This window comes from Cylas formicarius, unplaced genomic scaffold, assembly GCF_029955315.1.
Source record: "Cylas formicarius isolate icCylForm1 unplaced genomic scaffold, icCylForm1.1 PGA_scaffold_12__32_contigs__length_19106922, whole genome shotgun sequence".
Taxonomy (NCBI): domain Eukaryota; kingdom Metazoa; phylum Arthropoda; class Insecta; order Coleoptera; family Brentidae; genus Cylas; species Cylas formicarius.
The window spans coordinates 6,615,405-6,638,585 of NW_026844225.1; the positions used below are offsets into that span (position 1 = coordinate 6,615,405).

Consider the following 23,181-nt stretch of genomic DNA (forward strand, 5'->3'; position numbering starts at 1 on the left):
ATGTAAATATTTTGAATAATATTTAGACGTGTTGATCATTTTCGCTAACAAAAACAGCATGCAATATACGAAGTTTGTAGTTCATGATAATATTTTGCTATTTCAATCATAATCAAATCAAGTCGAATTACTTATTAAATTGTGATGTTTTTCTTTGCTAATTCTTAAATACTTATTGAAAAAGAAAGAAGAAAAATGGATAAAGAAAAGGGTAAAATTTATTTATTATTACTACGGTAAAAGTTCCAAAGCTCTAGGACGTTGGATAGGAAGAGGAGGAGCAGAAGTTCAACTCTATCGACGGTGGCCTCCCAGTTCTCCAGATCTCACTGCTTGCGATTTTTGTCGTTAAATAAAAGAACCTGTTTTTATTGCTCCTATGCCTGATACCGTTGAAGATCTAACGCCTACCTTTCCATTCTTTTCATTTGATTTTCAAATAAAAATACCGCGATCTTTTAAACCTGAACGCCGTTATTTTAAGAGGAAGTAAAATTCACATATGTAATGTATTTCCCCTTCGCCTGTATGTTTTGTATTGTTATTAGTCTCCTAAGCATTTATTTCCGAAGAAAACATAGTCATAAATCTTCACCCTCTCAGAAAACATTTCTTTTCCTGCCTCGGGAATCAATACCTTTTACTTTCGCTAAGATACGCACACCTTTAAAGTAATTTTTCATGTAAATCGTCCATCCTGCTTGTAATTTTAATGTTAACATAACATTTGATTAAATTTTATTTCTCGCTTTTTTCGAAATGATTGATATTCAACGCTTTTGCCACGAACCGAGGTGATTATTCGATAAAAATTAAACATTCTCAAGTGCTTTCATTTTTTCTTTTACCGCGATATGTATATTTTAAAGGCGAGAGTTCGGTTTACGTTTGGGAATTGTAATAATTTCAAATTTTTTATACTATTTAGATTTTAAATTTGAAATATATTTGTAAATTTAATTAATTAATCTAAATATAAAATTTGAGGTTTCGTTTGAGTTTATTTGTATACAAAATAAAATTTTAAATTGAAAAACAAAAAAAAATGGCTTTCAATTTAAAAAAAAAATGCATTCTTAGGTAATGAAACATCAACCATCATCATCATCAGATAAATATCTTAACTACAGTATAAGATTTTACGGGGATTTTGTTAAATGCTGTAGGTGCTTATAGAGCTCCGGACAATTTAATCGAATAAGAAAAAATGATTCGTGCTCTTTATTTGTTTGTTGGTGGTTTTCCACGATAAATATTCTTTCGAGGACTAACTAAAGTGAAAGGGAAAATCTAGTAAAATGTACAGCTATCATAATGCATGTATAATATATGTCGACTTGGAATGTGGTAAACATAGATGTAAATAATAAGCTCAGCGCGTGGGGATTTTGAGTATCAAGAAATACGATCTTTTATCAATTTAATGTTAATATGTCTGCATTTACACGTATTTAACAAGATTTTTTTACCAAAATAGACAAATCTTTATTTCTGAAGTTATCTTTTTATTATGATTTTAGAAAGAGAAATGTAAATTTTTCTGACATGGGGTTTACTCAAAAATACATAAAAAATTGCTTCTTGTCCAATTACAAAAAGTTGGTTTCTTAAAACATCGCTGTTAGTTATCCTCCAAATTCTAGGATTTTTAAAAAAATCTGGAGTTAATACGTATTTAACAAAATTTTATTTTCGTTTTACCAAAATGCATAAATTTCTATTTTGAAGGCCTGAAAATAAATTCTATTAACTAACATGGAGTTTCCTTCAAAATAAACGAAAAATCACTACTTGTCCAACTGCAAAAAATTATTATCTTAGAATATTTTTGTAGGTTATTCTCAAGATTCTAGAAAATTTCGTCTTTTCTTTTACCAAAATGCACAAATCTTTATTTTTAAAGCTGTGTTGTGTTCTTATTATCATTTTTGAAAGAGAAATATAAAATTTATCAACTGCCATGGCCTTTTCTTAAAAGGAAATAATATAACACTTTTTGTCAAATTACAAAAAATGCTATACAAGAATATTGTCAGTTATCATCGAAATTTTAGAATTTTTTTAAAAATCTTGGGAGTAATATATCTACTTTTATATATATGCACACTTTTTTTTAACTAGATAGCTCAGCTAGAAGAAGGTTCTTCTCATAGTTTTAAGAAAAAAAAAAACATGATTCTATTGACTGACAAAAAACTATTATCTGAGTTATTCTCAAAATTCTAGAAAATTTCATGTTTTCTCTTACCAAATTGTACAAATCTGTATTTTGAAAGCTATCTTCTTGACAAACAACAACAACAAACAAACAATAAAATTTTTTGCTCTATTACCAAAACCCGCAAATTTTTATTTTTAAAGCTAACTTCTCATTATCGCTATACAAAAATCGACACTTCAGGAAAGCTGAGATTTTTTCTTTTTATGGCCAAAATACTCTATTTTATCCCATATTGAAGCATATTGAATAACTAACAATTATTGTGTGTTATTTTTTGTGGCAGAAACACTAACTCTGTTCTGACAAAACTACGTTCTATTTGGTTACACTTTTTTTGTTCTTCTAGTTCAATATGCTCTTTTTTTATCGCTTTCTGATTTTTGAAAAAAAGACCACGGTGTAAATATGGCGATTATAATTAGTAATTTGATTGAAAGCAGCTGAAGTTTGTGAACAGAATATTGGTAACCATGTAATAGATTATTAGACGAAATATGTTTTGTTCGTTTTTATTGTTTGATAGATATCGTGATTGTCAATTTGTCAGATGTCCTGTCCTGACCGAATTATCGATTCCCCATCAAAATGGTATCTGTAATCTTTAATTAGATTGCGCGACGTCATTTCAATAACACTCCAATCCAAGAAGACCTTTTATTAGACTGATTAGGACACCACTGATGGAAACGGGGAAGTTTAACATGTAGTTTTCGCGATTGAACTAAACGAACGAAAGTTTCAACTTGGGCTTTGATTAGTATTTCCAAGTTTACTCTGGTGTAAGCGAGTTTAACACATAAGGCGCGATGTCCATTTAAAACTACATCCTCTTTACATGTTCATACACGGCTGTTGGCAAAACTGTATAGGATAATCGTTACGGTTGACCCATTTACGAATAAACATCTTGCTCTAATCGTTCGCTCTGTTTATTTTTTTAAACGGAAAATTAAATTGAACCTCTGCGATTAGAGAGTGTCGAAACGAACATCGAATTTTTTCCACTTTCCCCGGATTGTTGTTAACTCTTCATTCTTATCTCTGTTTCCGATGTTATTTCATTAGAACTAAGATTTTATGGAGTTGTTTGTCGCAGTCGGAGGTTAACTTAGGCATTCGGTTGGCTATTCGGAGAGCAAATTAATTTTGACTGTCACAGTTCGATGTTCGTGATCGTTCTATGTCATTGCTTATTAATTTTCTTCCCGTTGCTGTAGAAAACTTTCTTAATTTTACATTTTTTCGGCTTGAACGGAGTCTTCCAATTTGTTATTGTATAAAGTGGGTAAAAACTAACTGTGACTAACTATTGTTAACAAAAAATCTAATGAACAAGTTAATAATGATGAGCAGTATTTGAAATATTTTTGTGGTACTTTTTTTTAATGTTTTTAAACACAATCAATCAAGCTCTGACGAAGGAACCGGTAAGTTTGAAATTTTCGATTAAACATTGAGAGAAGCAAAAAATACATTTTTAGCTCTACAATCTGGCATCAAAATATAAATATGATTAATTTGCCTCGTCTTATTTGTTAGTTATGGCCCTATTCTTTTTTTTTTCTGCCTTTATAAACTTACAGGAAGTATCACAAATAGAACAATTGAACTGGTTAAAGTATTTGCTCGTTTTTGTTGCTTTCTCGCTTAATTTACCATTCAACCATGTTCATGAGAGGTTTATAATGCAGTTATTTTCACGATTGATAAAAATAATCCATAGACAGTTCTCGAAAAAAACCTACTCCCTTCTAAATTGTAGGAAACATTTTGGAATCTAATTTGAATTGTAATATTTATTTTTATTTATTTAGGTGTTTATATTATTTACAAGTTTATTTAGAACTGGTTTATAAAATTCAGAGTTGTAAATGAACCACTTCGTGAGAGTTTATTTAATTAAATATTTTTTCGTCACATTTTTAAAAATAAATCTAAACCTTGAATTATATGTCACAGAGCTTTGAAAGAGGATTTTTTAAAAAAATTTGTGGTAAATATAGGGTATTTCAAGATTTTAAGAATTTTTTTTTATCAATTTTGAAACCAAAATAAAAGAAAACGCGTTCAAGGACCTTTTTTCAGTAATAGAAAATCTACGTCTGATAAAACAAGAGATATTAGTTACTTTTGGAAGGGTTTAATTTTAAATTGTATTTCAACGCCACACTTGAAAGTTCCAGTCTCTAAAGTAACTAACAAAACTTAGTTGAACAAAAGAAACCAGAAATAATTAATAAAATGCCCGAAAAAAGTGGATCGATGGCCTATTAAACGAGATTTGTTTAAAGTCCTCTTAAAATGTTATAAAATTAATTGTTATATCTAAGTATTTAAGTAAAAATTAGTCTACCACACTTGCTACTGTGGTCCTTCCTTACATTCAAAACACAACTGAACACATATCAACAGTTCTTAAGCAATGTATTTTTAATATATGTAAAACCACTTTTCTATCTACCGAGAGAAATTATTGAGTGTACCACAATTTTTTTTATAAATACACCAGTGGCGGGGTACAGAATTTTATCTGTCTATTTTGGCAGACATTATTAATTTGGTGTTTAAAATATCGGACTATTTTTATTTTAAAAAACTATGAGCAGTTGGCAGATATGCATTTTATGTATGGTTTGCCTTTCCTAATAGAGTCAGGCCAGATAGGCGAACATTTTCAAATGTACATAGAAGGTTGACTGAATCAGGTGCGTTGAGGCAAATAATCATTTATGAACGGTATGAACTTCAGAGATTGAAGAAGCACTTTTCAATTCTATTGATGAAAATCCTGAGCTTAATACTAGAAAAAATGGAAATAATCTGAATATCCGGGCCGTCTTGGAATGAAAAATTTTGGTCCAATTCCTGTTGTATCCATGAAAACCCCCATGCAGTTGTGGGGTAATAATTATCGCCGGTTTTTAGAAGAGGATTTGCCAATATTGCTAGAAGAAGTGCCGTATTTAATTAGGTACAGAATATAGTTCATGCATAGAGGTGCATTTTCTCACTCTAGTATTGCAGTAAGAAAATATTTAAATCATACATTTAGTAACCCATGGATGAGTCTCAACCATTGCCCACTAGTTCCCCAGATTTAAATTGTTTGGACTTATTTTATGGGGTGATCTTAAAAGTCTGATTTATCGCACACCAGTTAACACTAGAGAAGAGCTGAAGGATCGTATAAAAGCTTCTTGAGATTTAATAAGAAACACTGAAGGTATACGTCAAAGACTACGCAGCAATATGTGTATTCTTCAAGGTGGAGGACAGTTTTAACAACTTATCTAGTTTCTATGTTCCACAAGGTTGTTAGTAATTTGTTAATGGATAATTTTGTTTAAAATTATTAATAGTAGGTAGTGTTTCTTTAAAAAATAAGAATCATCTAATTTTTTTTATATATTTTATTTTTACAAAAAAAAGTGATAGATCTAACCGTTGCAGTAACGACCTAATTAACCAAAATATCATTTGTTCATACACAGTCAGTGGCACACCACTGATTTCCTTAAAGAAAATAATGACATTTGCATTTATGAGCACTAAAAACTAGATATTTTGTTTTAGATAGGTATTTTATTTTTCACTCAGTACATTTATGACCAGATTTAATATCTTAATCTCTCTGCATGCTGTCATATCAAGATATTGTTATGACCATGCACAGAAGAGGTCTTTATTTTGATAAGCGAAAACCGACAAAAATCAAGAAATTAAATTTCTTTACCAATGATTGGAGATTGCAAGAATAATTTTTATTTTAAGAAAAATCAATGGTGTAATTTAAAAAAAAGGTGGTAAACTAAATTATGCCTCTTGACACTTGGTACATGTATGCCAAATTTCATTTAAATATCTAAAGTTGTATTGCAGGAATTAAAACAAATATATTTTATTTTTGAAAACTTTTACCACCCTGTATCCCAAAAGTTAAGACATATGTTCGTATAAAGTTTTCTTTTTAAAATTCAATTAGAAAACACCCTATATATCTATTTATTTGTGAAATAAAGAAATTTGAAAAGAAAAATAATAAAAACCTCTTAGCAAAGCAGCCTTAACATCTTCCCAAGCTCTGAATTATTATAAAGCTTATCACCAGTACAAAAAGAATCCATTTTTTGGGCCATTTAGTAAGTCTATAATTTTATTGTTTATTTTTATGAAAAAAAAAATCGAACATTGAACTTTGGTGAGTTTGGAATTCGGCCAATTTTCTATTTAAAAAAAAAACGAAGGAACAAGAAAAAAAGCAACTTTCGGCGGAGTTAAAAATGAAATGCGTAAAGTACGAGTACCACCTGCTTGATAAATTAAAAAAATATATATATCGAGCCCGTCGTCGATGCTTGCGGGAGGTGCATTTTTTTTTCGAAAGCTTTGGAAAGCGTTTTAGTTTCTTAGCCAAATGGGAAAACTTCCGGCGCATTTTATAACCGTGAAGCACGATTTTTCAAATTGAACCTTAGCGGAAAAAAAATGTCGACGTAAGCGGAATTGCCGCGATCACGTACGTTGGCCAAGAAAACAGGGATTCCATGAAAACTTATGTTGATTATTTCGCGTAGCAACTCGAAAAATAGCGCCGAAGCGTTTTAGAATTCCGCAAATACTGGAAAAATCCGGTTTGTTACAAAACGGGGATTGAATCTTTTTGCAATTCCAAATCGAACGTGTTTAAGCAAATTAATTTGTGATCGTCCATTTCCCAAATATTTATTTTGCATTTAAATATACGTATACCTTTTCGAACGAGTTATAAAACGGTGATACACAACTTAAGCCGTCTGGAAATGATGGTATGCAAAATTGTAACAGCAAAATAGAGCTCTCGGAATCCTAGAAATGTTTCCAGGATTTCTTACTTGCTTCCTAAATCTAAACAAATTCAGGACATTTCCCGATACAGCCTCGAAACAATGTACAAAGTCTTTTCGGCAGCAATATGTGAAAAATTGTACACCTATTCGGAGACCAACATCATCACTGAGGAACAAAAAGGATTTAAAGAAAATTTATCCAAAGAGCAAATAACGATCGAAAATGTCATATTACAACAAATACGCAAGAAAAGCATAAACTTACACAAGGCATATATTACCAAAAGGCATATGATTCAGTACTGCACAGCTGGCTGAAGAATAGTCTGCTCAATCTTCATCGCGCTGGCATTTGCCCGTAACCGTGTTTATTTTTAAATTACACTAAGAAAAAACAATGACTTAAATATATACAATAAATTCATACCTAGAAATATCTATACATAATTGAACTGAGGTGGCTTTTACTTGTTGAAAATCCATTTAACAAAATAAATAAGAACTAAAAGTTCAGATTTTCACGAAATTATATATATTCACATGACAATTGTTTAGACAGATTTACATCTCTAAAGAACGTTTGATTATGAGAAACCCACTTAGTCCTTTGTTAGCCGTGATTTTTATGGGTAATTTGGAAAATATCATACTAAAACATCCTTTAACTAAAAGTTTTCTATGGTGGTATAGAGACGTGGATGATGTCGTTGCTTGCTTTGTTGGAACGGACAGACAATTGAATTCTTTTTTAAATTACATTAACTCATTACATAATCGTATAAAATTCACTATCGACATTGAACACGATAACTATATTAATTTTTTTAGACGTACCTATTACAAAAATGAAAAACAAATTTTTACGGTAAACCTTCACACACGGACACAGTCATACATAACAGCTCAAATCACCCTTATACACACAAAATGGCTACATTTCACGCTTTTATACACAGACTTCTTAATACGCCACTCCCAAAATTGCACTGAACAACGGCTACAACCCCGGTCCATTATCGATCAAATTATAAATAAAAAACAAATCTAGACAACAGTAAACTCTATTTATCCAAAACCTTATACAGAATTCGAACAATTTAAAACAATTACATACATAGGAGAACCCAGTGAAAAAGTTTCAAAACATTTGTCAAAATGCGGTTTAAAAGTAGCTTTCGGAACTAACAATAGTCTTAATTCTAATTATGCTACACACTTAGACACAGAAAAACACTTTTTTTACGACAATTTTGATATTTTACATACAATACATACTATAACTTAATCAATTGTCTAAAAAATCGGCCGTAAAATTTGTCCAAAAAAATCAAAATGTCATAAGACACACGGTTATTAAAATATATTTTCTATACGCTACCAAAAATATTTAACAATATATTTATAAAATAAACTCAAGTAATGGCTAATAAATAATTCAATAACTTGATTCTGTGCTTAGTGCTTAGCTTAAATGTTATAATATTTAAAACAAAAAATAATTTTGTGCAATTTTCATTATTTCACTTTCACCACCTGTGACTGTGAAGTCCGTTGTGCACATTAATTATTATTGGGGAATAATGTGTTGTAATTGATGTTGGAAATAAATTAAATTAAAATAACCTACTGCTCTGGTTTTGGTTTCAATTTATTATACTTTTCTATTAAGAAGCTTTATGGTATTCAAATAAAATTGGTATAACCATAGTAATTTGGGCAGTAGCGACATGAAAATAGAATGTTTTTTCCTTGTAATCTGTCATACGTTGGTGAATACTTTAAACGACTAGCAAAAAACTAAATGGACTTTCCCAAAAAATACAATAAAACTGTTCCCTCAAAAATATTCGGGGATTATTTCTTCTAAATTATACTTTCTTTGAAATCCACACTTCAAGAAAAAGTGAAAGCAAAATGGGATAATTACATCAGCGGTACACACCGGGTCTTGACGCAAGACAAACTCAAAGCTCTTCAACCTTATTATTAAGGGAAAGCAGTAATTTTATACATTAAATGGAAAATGCTTTTCCTGTCGCCCAAGTTGTTAAAATTCTAAACATCGATGTTTTCAGTAGACCGTTTTTTTGACATCTTTCCTGGCCGCGTTAAGTGGAAGGAAGTGTTTTACTAGCAATTTGACATACGTCAACTGAGTATAGCAGTTCAGTTAATAGTGAATATTAATAAATTATAATTCTAAGTAATCATCTGCTTTCAATCATTTGACATTGTTTTGATGTTTTTCTTTCTCCATAAAATAGGGTTGAGGTGTTTGTGGTGTGATGTATCTCTGTATTATTTATTATTTGCAATAATTCCCCCTAGACAAAACGTGTTAAGCTGTAACGCTAAGCTGTTATTAATTGATTTTTTATATAAACTAAAAAAACAATCTCTGTAGTCAAAAACTTGACATGAAAGAAGAAAAGGCTACTTTAAATAACGAATTAGTAACTGAAGATCCTGAGGTATATCAGAATGGACGAAAACCAATTCATCTAGAGATAGATAATTTTTCTATTTTATGTGGATATGAATTTATTTAATTTATTTCCAAACTGAATATAACATTACGATTTGGTTACAAAATGCTAGAGAACTTCGAAAGTACATTATATTAAGATCCAATAAGTTCGACCCCTTCTCGTAGTCTTCCAACAAAACACTCCTCCAATTTTTCAAAGAAACTTCCACAATCTACTGTGATGCTTTTTACAAAATTTCTGGATTCCTACTGCGTCGGTTTTTGTTGAGACGAACTTGCTAACGTTTCACCAATCATCCTGTTGGCTTCTTCTGAGGTTGATTGAAACTGGTTCGCATTTTACTCTGTACCTGCTTATATATTGTTTGAGGGGGGCGGAGCTAAATTAGAGGCATAAACGTCATCTCGGGTGACGGATTCCCATGTTGGTGACAGGTAAAGACCTGAGTCGCGGTTAAGATTGCTAGGTTGCTTATAGATTTCTATAGACTCTCGGATTTTTCGTTGGTAGAAGAATTGATTACATCCAACTGGTGATGAGTTTATTTGCTTTAGTTTTTCCTTCATGTTCTTTGCGCCTAGTCGATATTTTTCATCCAGTTTCTTCAAAGATGTTAAGAGATTTTTGGACAAGTGGTAAATCTGGTTTTGACGTTATATTTCTTTAAAACTTTTGATATGTGGTCAGTGATGTTTTGAATATAAGGAAGGACAACAGTGGCAAGTGTGGGATTGCTTTCGGTTTCAATGCAATTGAAGGCTTGTGTGGTGAAGCGTATTTTGTGATGGAACGCTTAATATCTTTAATGTGGAAATTATTAGAGAGAAGAGCAGGGGTAAGGTGTTTTAATTCTGGGTTTAATGACTCGGACTGAGATAGTTTTATGGCTCTGTAAACAAGAGAGTTGATGACCGATTACTTTTGGGCCGGATGGTGATGTGACAATGCATTAAGGTATCAGTCTCTGTGCGTAAACACAATGATCCAATGTTGGGTCTGATTTTCTATTGATAGGAATAATTAGTGTCTTTTTCAATCGCAAAACATGTGTTAGGGTGTATAAAGTTTAAATGTCTAAGAAAATCTACTAGGGTTTCTTGACCATGAGGCCATTTAACGAAACTATCATCGATGTAGCGTTTCCATACTTTTGGTTTTCGATGGAAGATGTCGAGATCTTTTATCTCAAAGGCCTCCATAAATATATTCGCGATGACTGTTGATAATGGAAAACCCATAGCTGTTCCCGACGTTTGTTCAAAAATTCGACCGTTATAAGAAAAATATGTTTCAGACAAACATTTTTCAATTAAGGTGAGAAGGTTTGGTTCTAGATTTTCGGATTTTAATACATCTGAAATGATGGTGATAGTTTCAGGAATAGGAACTTTAGTAAAGAAGGATTCTACGTCGAAACTAACCAGAATATCTTGTGCATCCAATGTAATGCTTTTAATTTGTTCAATGAAGTGAAAGCAATTAATTACGTACCGTTTCCGAAAGTTGGTGGGATGATCCATTTATCACAGTGTTTGGTAGTTGAGAAGAGTTTGATGGTTTTCGTAGTGTTGACGTTAGTTTTTCAAATTTTTGAATGTGATTCTGGGTAGACGATAAACGGAGATTTAAAGCTTTGTCATGAATCGTGTTGGAAATGGTATCGAACTCGGATGGAGACAAGATGGAAGCAATTTCAAGATGTAGATAAAGAAGAGTCCTATTGATTAGGTCTATTTCTCTATATATCCTTTCTCGAAGTAAAGCGAAACTAGATTTTCGAAGAATTTTATAGGCGGACGAGGATTTGATATGATGGGATATTTTAAGAAAATTGAGGATGACGTTATGGTCTCTACAACGTAACAAAATCGTCAGTGTATAGTGCAATCTTAGCAGTTTCAGCCGGTGATCTTCTAACTTCCTGGTTTTGCGCTTGGTTTCCTCTCCATAAAGGCTTATTAATTTTTCAAAGTATTACAGTAGCCTGTGGAAGTTTATTTAAAAAATATATTGTTATAGATTTGAATTTAAGAACATGATTAACAATACACTGTGTATAAATAAAAAAGAGTATGGGAAGTGACGGTAGAATTGAAAGCATTGCATTCCGTTAGGCTATAGGGAAAGTGCCAACTTAACACTAACCATATTTTTCGATTTGCTCGGCAACAAGGAAGAATATCCACATAGTTTCACGTCAAACGAGAGTCATATTTTGCTCGTTGACAAGTGTAATATGTGTTCAATTCCGGTGACATGTTTATCTGTGAATGCACTTTGTGGAAATACGTACAGAATTTAGTCAATCAATTACAAGTATCGAACTATCCTAAACTGTTGCCTAATACTATAACGATGTCATATTGTTGAACTGTCAAGTATGGATAGAATTTGAATACACATATATCTAGATTTAGAATCGGTTAACGGTTGATGTAGCGGCTGTTCAAGTCTTAACAATTGCGCGTAATTCACCATATTTATTGGCACTTCATATGCGCCGTTATACCGAAACTTTCGCTAACGATAAAGTTATTAATTTTCCCGCAAATGGGAAATCATTTGGGGTCGTTTTCTGGAATTAGGGAACAAAATTGAACGTTTACCGGGCTGCGAAATAAATTAAAATGGTTCAATTTCCTTTGATGTATTACATAAAAAGGTTTCGACGGAAAAAATTCGTTCCACCACATCCGAAAACGTAACATATATATAACAGACACACACACCAGACCATCGAAATTAAATTTAATCCCCTCCACTTAGTATTTTAACTTTTGTGTGTTTGTGTGTGTGGGAGTTAAATCCTACACCACCCGGTTTAAAATCGCACGATATGGTTGGATTTGCTTGGATTTTGAAAAACCGCCTCGGCGACAAAACAAAAGACAAAAAATTGTCTCTTAATTACCAGCGTCGAGACCAATTTCGGGACTTCGTTTAAACAGGATTATTCGCGCTATACGGCAAACAAAGCTTTCAAAAACACCCCCTTTTGTTTTTTAAACAAACGTTTTTAGGTTACTAGTTGCCTATAATCCTAACCTGTACTTATGTTGCGTGTGTGTTATATACAAAATTTATTTATTTATCTTCAAATACCACAATATTTTTCTTCTGGGTAAAACTTTCCTCAAATATGATTTTCAATAATTCTTTTCCAACGTGTAATTTACAACGCTTGCAAGCAAGAAAGAAAAATAGTTTGTTACTAAAATTAATTAACGCTTTTTTTTGCAAGCACTGCAATTATGGTCCTTGTTCCTATATTTCGACTCTAATTTTAACTATCTAGTAATTAGTCTTATAGTCTAACTAGTGCGGTTTATAAGACCCCTTGTTATCACATGGAAGTTAACTTTCTAACTTCAAATTATCCGACACTGTTTTCAAACTGCCAATTAACGGGTTAATTAAGATTTTATCCATGAAAATACAAAGGTTTTCTCAAATTAATTTTAGACGACTGATTTTCAATAATTCTGATCGGCGTTATAACTTAAATTTAAAGGAAATCTGTACTGTTCTAGTCGTCTTTCATTAAGTCCAACTACTTCAAACTAACGGTTGATGTAGTGTCGTATTCTATGGATCTCAATGAAATTTGCAGCATATGCAACCAGAATGTCAATAGCTCTTTAATAATTTTTTATATTACTTGGATTACATTCCCATAAATAATTTAAAACCAATGTTCTTTGATTAAATAATTTTATTTTGAATGCACTACTTCATCTTCGTGTACTTTCTGGATCTTTGTTATCTTTGTCATTATAGGAAAATCAGTCTTGTTTCCTTTTTTGAGTAATATACCAACTACATTGCTTTCCGTATGAGTATTTCTTACTGGATTTGCCGTAGTATTAACTAGTCTGTGCTATTACTTCACAACTGCATTTTATAAAGGTTATTGTTTGTACTTCCATTTCTCTTTTGTCTTTGTATTATTTGAACGTAGTGAATTTTCGAAGCAATATTTATATTGTCTAGCATCATGTAACAGTTAGACGCTAAAAGTTTAGATAAACTAAAAATTTTAACCCCAAATTTTTTACACAAAGTTATTAAGAGCTCAAATTGATTTAATTTATAATACTACTTTGTAATTGTTCAGAATGTTAATTTTCTGGAGAGTCAATATTTTCTCGATAATATACAGTCGTCCAATATTAAATTTAAATAAAAAATAAATTTTGGAAATAATCCTAAAAGAATTATTATTGGATTAGTGGGGATTCCTGGCTGGAAAAACCACCACACATGCAGTTCGGAAGGTAGTGTCAGAGATCGTTAATGGTCTGCGTTTGATCGCGTGAAAACCTGAAACTCTCTCTCTCTCTCTCTCTCTCTCTCTCTCTCTCTCTCTCTCTCGACACAATTTACGATACTGTTTAACTCGAATTATCCCATGTTTTATACTTTTTCATGTACGTTTAATAATTTACCCACGAAAACGGCAATTTTTATGCTCTTATTGATTTTTTTCCCATAAACGACACACCCTGTATATAATTCAAACAATGTACAAAATAGAGGTGAAATCCTTGGATCTCCCATGTCTTCTGGTATATAAGTTTTTCCAATGGAGTCAACGGTTTTCGAGAAAATACTGGTTTTCCGAAGCCATGCAGTACGTCGTAATAGTAAATGATGTCATCGCGCAACGGTGATTTTCATTTTGATTTTTGCAAATATTTCCAACAGCGTATGCGCTAGACGAAAACAGCAAATACAAAAATTATAGCTCTTGATGCGGCCTATGACACTGTTTGAACCGATTAGCCATTTTTTTTACGATTTTTGATTTGCGGTTAATAATTTACTCTGGAAAAGAACAATTTTCAAAGTCTTTTGGATTTTGCCTATAATTTAAAAACCCCGTATATAACCAAAAAAATGCTTGAAATAAATGTTATATCAATGAATCATCCGCATCTGCCAGTTAAAGAATTTTGCCGATCGGATGAATGGTTATGGAAAAAAAAACATGTTTTTCTGGAAGCCAAAATAACCAACAACAAAATTTCAAAAATTTTAAAAAATTACTTTGCGATACTCAATTGCGCTCGACTTTAACAGTTTAAATGTGGATCTGAACTTCTATTTCTCTGCCAAATCTGAAGTCGGTAGCAGCAAATTTAGGGCACCTAGTACGTTTCTTAATATTGCACGGAATAACGCGAACACCCTGTATAATAAGTGAAAACCTTTAATACAAAAGTTTTAACTGTGTATGCGAGCTTTATTGCCATGTAAAAAAAAAACTCGTATCTAAAACTCAGTCCTTTAGTTATCGCCAATTTTCAATAATAGGTGCACTCATTTTTCTTTTTTTTTTTAATTTGCGGCCGACCCTGTACATTTTTGAAAAATTGTCAAGAATAAAAGTTCATGCAGCCGAATCTTCTACGTTCAAGAATTTGTTCGGTTCCGTAAACAGTTTTCGAGAAATGCTCTTTTCTTTAGACCCTTGCAAACGCAGTTTTTATATTTTTTTAAATGCTTCCCGAAGAAGGGGGTAAATTCGACTGTAATAATTACAGCAGTGTGCAGCAATGAAAAAATATGAACAAGTCCTGGACCGGTGGTAGAAAATACTCTCTAAGATAATAAAATATATTTGACTTGGAGAAAGCGTTTGATAAATAGCCAAGACACAAACTATGGAAAATTGTGCTTGAAGGAGGAATGATAAGGGTGTTGAAAAATATATACAACTATGTAATATACCAAAATAAAATTTCAAAGCCATTCGTAATTAAAGCAGGTTTAAGACAATCACAGCCTTTATTAATGAAATAATGAAAAACTGTGGAGCAATCGTAAGAAAATTATGTGGGTCATAGATACATGATAAATATAAAAATTTGTTGACGATCTAGTAATAGTGCCGTAAACGGCATTTGACTCGCGAGTTTACTTGACACGAGCGGAGCATACTATACTTTTTCTACGACTGTTAGTTCTTAGCTACATTTTCGCAAAACAACACGAATACATCCACTGAAATAACCGTCAGAACTGACAAACGTCAAAATTCAAGGCGTAGGAAATATCTCCGAAAACATCCGATTGCTCCCGTGCGGTAAAATCCCGGAAATGTCCGATGTGCCTCGGATCCGTAGGATACGAAACTGACGTGGAAAAGTGATTTCTCCCATACGCTAGATTGGTGTGTAATTAGGCATTTTACAGACGGGACTAGAAACATATGTATATAAAACTGGATTATGTATTGACACATTAATTACTTAGAAGTAGAAATAGAGATCGACGGAAAAGAGGAAACAGAGATAAATAACCGAAAAACACTAAAACTGTATTTTACAATGAATAAGAACTTCGTAAGAAAAAAGGATATATCAACAAAAACTATCGTGCAGACTAACTGATCAATACAAAATCAAAATTCGAGTTAGAGTCACAAAAATGGACAAAATAAGAAAAAAGGAAATAAGAAAGGACCTTGAAGTACAAAAGACACTCGAATACATAGAAACACGACAATTAGTAAAAAGACAACAAAGAAAAAAGAGGCAAAAAATAAATGGCAAAATTTGTACATGGACATTGAACCAGTTATATTTAAGAAAAAAGGGTTATTATTGTTGTTTGTTTTTATACTTACAAGTTACGAGTTAAGATAGAAAAAAGTTGCTGTTCAGAAAATTGAAAAATTTTCTTTTTTTTATATTCTTTAAACAGATATGAAAAAAAAAGACGACATTCTTGTTGCTACTCTTCATCTTCATCAAATTTATTTTTTCATGTGGTCCTTGAAAAAACCACACCACGTATTAAATAGCATTTTTTATTTGTTGTAGAGTTCAAAAAGTGGCAACAAGAATATCGTATAATGGAAATTTTTCACGTTTTCTCAACAGCACCTTTTTTCTAATTTAACTCGTGACTGGTAAGTATAATAAAAGATCAAAAATAAACCGGGCCTTCGGAACTAAAAACAAACAATAATAATAAACGGAAGGAGACGAACCGCCTAGAGAAAAAAAGGCGGATATTTAAATTCATCGCACCCTGGCGGAACGAAAATTAGGATCTATATTGCAATAAAACCTTTTAAATCCTAAGAGAGCAAATTTTAAATAGAAAATGAACCGGCTTCGGACGGATTTTCATTAAGCCATCCCAATTTCCATCGTTTTTGCCGTTAGAGCCCCAACAGATCTTTTTACAATTCAGATAGGTAACGTTTCTATTAGTAGTCGTTTTAACGCGCTTTGATGAAACTTCGAACATTTGATTAAAAAAATATCTATATATACCTGTTCACTTTGATGATTTTTTTTCGCCTCACCAAAAACTTTAATAATTCACTGCGAGATAGATTTTTTTTTGAGGAAAACTGCACCTAAACGGTACACGGAAACATATTGCGCCAGTCACAACGAATATTAAGTTTCAAGTCTAGAGCGGCGCCAATGCAATGAAGCACTTAAGAAAACTAGAGAATTTGGAATGAGCACGTTGTCAGATACACCGCGTAGCCTAGCGTAGCGTTACTTTACCGGCAGGGAGTTGTTCAAATACTAAACTTCCATCCGATCGTACAGAAACTCGAATAGTTGGGAATCGGGAATTCAGCGATCCGGACCCGTCTAAAGCACGGGCAGCCGGAAAAACCCGGAGTCGACCGACGTTTACTTAGTGCTGCACATCGTTTTATGAAAGAGCGCCCACAAATTTGATGTTACATCCCCGTCGTAAAATTCGTCATTGAGAAATAATTAAAATTCCAAAAAAAAAAATCCGATCCTGTGCATTCTGTAAATCGGCAATTTTCTGTTAACTTCGTATCAGATTGACGTTGGAATGTCCTCTGTCCTGCCAGTAGCAACTTACGCGTTCTTAGACGATTTTTGGAAAACCCGCAGAACAATTTCGCATTAAAAAATACAAATATTAGCGGATTTTTTTATTCGCTTTGCTTGCAGGATATCTTTGGGAATGAACAGTTCTACCATACAAACGATAAGTAAGGTTGTGGTGCTGGGTCTTGAGACTGGAATTCGGGTGGGATTAAGAATGTGTGACCTTAGCAAGGCCTTCGAGTGTATCTCGCACGATCTTCTTAAACAGAAGCTGTTTAGGTATGGATTTCGCGGCGAAACCCTTAAGCTAACAGAATTTTATTTAAATGACAGGGAACAGTTTGTGGGCGATGACAGACGTAAATCCTATTTGGTGAAGGTCTCCAGTAGGGTCCCCCAAGAGTCCGTACTCGGCCCTATATTTTTTATAGTGTATGTTGCTGATCTATGCCGTTTTTTGGGGTCTGTCAAATGTGCTTTATTTGCGGGCGATGCCAGTTTTGCCCTATATGGTCCGAATTGAAATGACACGCACAACATTATTGGCTAAATGAAGAGCAATGCGAACAATTGGTTTAAAAATAATTATATCAAATTGTATACGGACAAAACTCAAAAAATATTCTTTTCGCTAGATAAATAGAACAACAATTACTTAGCATTACACTGGATAGTAGACTTGACTTGAAAGATCATATTTTATCACTTAAGCGAAAACTATCTTCCGGCTTGTTCGTCCTTAGAAAAATTACGGAGAGCCTAGAACAAAATGCGGTAATAACAGTGTATTATACTTTATTTCATTGCCGCATATCATATGGCATAATATTATCTCGAAACTCTGTCAATGCTGTTTAAATGTTTAGGAGACAGAAAAGGGCTATAAGAATTCTTGATGGGGCTAAGCACAATGAACACTGTACTCCATATTTTAAAAAATATGAGATAATGACACTGCCCTGTATCTATATTCTCCCTGTATTTATATTCTACATAATTTTATAGAAATTCACAAACATACTAATATATTTGAAGGTGTGTCTCATAGTTGTCCAACACGTGCAAAAAAACTTATAAGAGTTCCAAAGCACAGACTTGTTACATCAGACAAAAATTCTTTCAACATTAACGTGTACAATATGTGTCCAAAACAAATATTAAATTGTTGCTTATTGAAAATCGTTTCTATAGTGTGGACAAGTATTCCATCAAAATAAAAAATCTAAATTAAAATCCTTGGCTCTCTGAAATCTGTGAAGATCATAGCACACTATCTTGCACTTTCTGTACAATTTTCATACTCTGTGTTAGTGTTCTTGACCTTTACATTTATTATTGTTCACTACTGTGTTATTGAGGAAACGGACAAGACAAAACCGCTTCCATGTCAGACTATATCTATTCCTTCACACTTTCTCCGAGGGCATTAGGTGTTAAATGTCATTTTTAATAATAATAAAATATATTTATTAGTCTGCCAAACATCGCATCACTTCTGCAGCATTTCGGCCAATGTTGCTCCTTTTAATTCACCAAATTGCCAAAACACGATGTCTTCGATTCGCCAATATCGCACTAAATCTGCAAAATATTATTAAAACTTTATTACTAATTTGCAATTTCCAAAAATCGGTTGGCACAATCTATATTTGGACGCAAATTTCGGATTCCGTTTGAATGAAACGAATTCCAACTTTGTTTTCTGCTTTATCGATGCCCTATTCCAAACAATGGTAGAAAGCGCCCTTTGTTGAAATACAGATTATTTACTAGGCGTAAACAATCCTTAACCGGACGCGTTTATATGGTCAATATTTACGAACTGCCAAAATTAAACATAACAACTTCCGTTTAAATTTTCAACTGCCGAATGAAGCGAATTTTTAGTAAGTTGGGTGTGCAAATTGCATGATTAAAAACTATGCCGTAAATTTTTCAAGGAAACTTCCACAGGCTACTGTAATACTTTTTTATAAAACTTCTGGATTCCTCCTGCGTCGGTTTTTCTTGACTCGAAGTAGCTAACGTTTCATTAATCATCCTGGTTGCTTCTTCGGAGCTTGACTGAAACTGGCTCGCATTTTACTCTGCACCTGCTTTTATAATATTTGAGGGGGGCGGGGCTAAATGAGGGGCATAAACAGCGGATGACTGATGACTGATTCCCATATTGGTGACAGGTAGAGACCTGAGTCGCCGTTAAGATTGTCAGGTTGTTTATAGACTCCCGGATTTTTCGTTGGTAGAAGAATTGACTACATGCAAGCATTTTAGTTTTATCTAATAAAATTTTATGTCCGGTTTCGTGATTGTGCAATTGTGTTTACAGAAAACTTACGCACAGAGACTGATACCTTAATGCATTGTCACATCACCATCCGGCCCAAAAATTATCGGTTATCAACTCTCTTATTTACAGAGCCATAAAACTATCTCAGCCCGAGTCACTGAATCCAGAATTAAAACGCCTTACCTCTGCTCTTCTCTCTAATAATTTCAATGTTTTTCCAGCGTTCCATCACAAAATACACTTCACCACAATCTTCCAATGGCAATGAGGCCGAAAGCAATCCTACACTTGCCACTGTTGCCACTTGCCTTACATTCAAAACATCACAGACCACATATCAACAGTCCTAAAGAAATGTAACATCAAAACCAGATTTACCAACTTGTCCAAAAATCTCTCAATAGTTTCGATCCGTCAAAGACAAAATACCATATGAGAAGCCAGCAAAATATTAACTAGGCTCAAAAAACATGAAACAGACTTAAGACTAAGACAAGTAAACTCATTAGCAATTGCCGAACGCAATCACGACACCGGACACAAAATCTTATTCAATAAAACTAAAATTTGTGCATGTAATCAATTCTTCTACCAACGAAAAATCCGAGAGTCTATAGAAATCTATAAACAACCTAACAATCTTATCCGCGATTCAGGTCTCTACCTGTCACCAATATGGGAATCAGTCATCCGAGAGGGTGTTTATGCCCCTCATTTAGCTCCGCCCCCCTCAAACAATATATAAACAGGTACAGAGTAAAATCCAGAAGTTTTGTAAAAAGAACTATGCCCATACTTACGTCTTAATGTTTTTTTTTATCTGCAAGCACTGCAATTATGTTCCTTGTTCTTATATTTCGAATCTAATTTTAATTATATAGTAATTAGTCTTATAATGTAACTAGTTCCGTTTATAAGATCCCTTGTTTTCAAAGGGAAGTTAACTTTTTCAAAAACGTTGTTCCCTTGGAATTTGGTCTCTTCAAGTTATCCGACAGAGTTTTCAAACTGCCAATTAACAGGCTAATTAAGATTTTATCCATGACAATGCAAAGGTTTCCTGAAATTCATTTTCGACGACTGATTTTCAATAGATCTGTTCGGCGTTATAACTTAAATTGAAAGAAAATCTGTACTGATTTATTTATTTTTAATTAAGTGCAACTACTTCAAACTACCTGTTGATGTAGTGTCGTACTCTATGGATCTGAATGAAATTAGCAACATATGCAATCAAAATGTCAATAGCTCTAATCAAGGATTCATCCCCGTAAACCAAACTATCTACAACTTTAAAAAATTTGTGTTTGACTTTTATCGTATTCCCATAAATAATTTAAAACCAATGTTCTCCGATTAAGAAGTTTTGTTTTGATTGAATAATCATTGCATTGCATTACTTCAGCTTCATATACTTTCTAGATCTTTGTTATTTTGAGTCATTATAGGAAAATCAGAGTTGTTCCTTTTTATTGAGTAATATTCCAATTGCTTTTCGTATGAGTATTTGTTGCTAGCTTTGCCGTAATATTAACTAGTCTGTGTCTGTTACTTCATAACTTATTTTTATAAAGGTTATTGTTTGTTATTTTTTTCTCTTTTCTCTTTTTATCCTTTAAATGTACTGAATTAACTAAGCAATAAATCTATCGTAAAACACTATGTAATAGAGAGAAGCTAAAAAATTCAAATTTGGTAGAAAGTTAAGGTAAAGTCAACTCTAAATTGTGTACACCTTAATGCCTTAATATTAATATTAAATTAAAACAATGAAACTAGTGGCTTAGTTAGTTTTTTCTTTTTGCTTTTGTACACAGATAAGACGTTAAGACAACAAATATAACAAACATAATAAAGCGTAAGAAAGCTCACACTTGAAAATTTGATCTTAAGTATTTTTCTACACTGTAGAGACAGTAATTTTCGTAAATTTTTAAAATTCATCATATTCATTTTGGCATGGATAACCGTACCATAAACAACGAAACTTGAACAGCATGTACTTCAAAAACTGCATCCTACGACATATATAAAGCGATGTATTCGATAAAAGCGTATTTGTTGGAAGAAAATCTTTTTTCCATTACCGGTAGCCAGTAAAATGCCGATACCAATGTCTCGAAGAGAGAGAGAGATACTATTAACTTTAGGGCTAAGCGTAATCCTGTCTCAAACGCGTTCTTTTTGTCATGCAAAAAGGGCTAAGCTTTCCGCGGTTTTAAGTTCAGCGTTAGATACATGAAATTTAAAACTCCATTTATTTTTACTAAAAGATATTAAGGACGCAATGTCGATAACTATGCCAATGACAAACAAAAAGTTATTTTGCCTAGTAGGACGACTAACCAAAACTAACAGTATTCGCCGAAACTCGATATATAGAGCCCATCTTCCTTCAGTTCTTCTCTATTTTTTATACTACTTCTTGACATAGCTGCAAGTTCTAGCTAATGAAAGTCGAAAATTATGAGGTTAATAGAGAACCCATAGCGGTTTCATTTTTCAATTAAGATGAAGAGATTAGATTTTACATTCTCTGATATTATAATATAACTGAAATTATGATTAGTGTTTCAGGATAAACAGTAGAAGAAGAAGCTCCGAAAATGATTGCTGAAACGTCAGCAAGGAGAAATCCAGTTGGTTTGCAAAATACTGTTACAGTATCCTTTGGTAGTATGTTTTTAAGCTATTCCGTTTAAACCAACTCATATCTTAAAATTTGGGCTCGCTTTTTATGTCTTTTGTCTACCTTATCGCACTCAACCAACTAGTTCTAGCTTTATTTCTTAACCAACATCATTTTTGATCACATATAAACTTATGCCCCGTTGATCGGATTCTAAAAATCAGGGAGAATACCAACTAGGTAGAGCTTATGTAGACATATCCATAGCACTGACTACTTAATATTACTTCATCAATCTTTTTTTTTTAATAATTATAAAGTTAATAATATTAAAGTTTTCTGAAATGTAGCCCCATAATGTAGCAAGAATAACAAGTTACCATCGCACCCCTGCATTGAAAACAGGATTGAGTTGTCCTGTGGATGAAACACACAACTGCCGTTTAGCGGGCTACTACAAAACAGTTCTGATGGAAGTAAACATTCCATGTGTGGGCATGGCATTAGTCGAGAGCGCCTATTTTTCAATATTTATTCGAAATATTGAAGGAACACTACGGAAAGACATTTTTTATGAAGTTTAAATGGTATTCACAAGTATGAACCTTCTATGGTAGGCTTACGTGAAGGTTTTAATGAATTGAATGTGCAAAAAGATAACTTGACAGATCTTCATTGCATTACACACGAACAAACCTTGTGTTCTTAAATCCATTCGACTGCAGAGTTTTATGTGGTGTGTGGTCGTAAAATCCATCAATTTTATTCGATCTAAAGGGCTTAACCATCATCAACGATTTTCCTTAAGGGAAAACTGAGCCTTAGTTGTAAAATTACTTGGAGCAATTTATGGATACGATATGTGGAACATCCGAATATTGTTCAATATAATAAATT

At 32.8% G+C, this 23,181-nt stretch overlaps 1 protein-coding gene and 1 long non-coding RNA gene across 3 annotated transcripts in view; one reads left to right on the forward strand and one right to left on the reverse strand.

Annotated features, from left to right (window-relative positions):
* The window catches only part of LOC132695877 (protein turtle homolog A-like), a 413,609-nt gene extending 396,547 nt beyond the window's left edge, over positions 1-17,062 (reverse strand). For both annotated transcript variants that reach the window (XM_060660435.1, XM_060660436.1), the window contains exon 1: positions 16,820-17,062. The gene's annotated coding sequence lies outside the window, so the exon portion shown is untranslated. The remainder of the gene's footprint in view (positions 1-16,819) is intronic.
* The window catches only part of LOC132695880 (uncharacterized), a 237,150-nt gene that overhangs the window by 197,809 nt on the left and 16,160 nt on the right, over positions 1-23,181 (forward strand). The window lies entirely within an intron of this gene.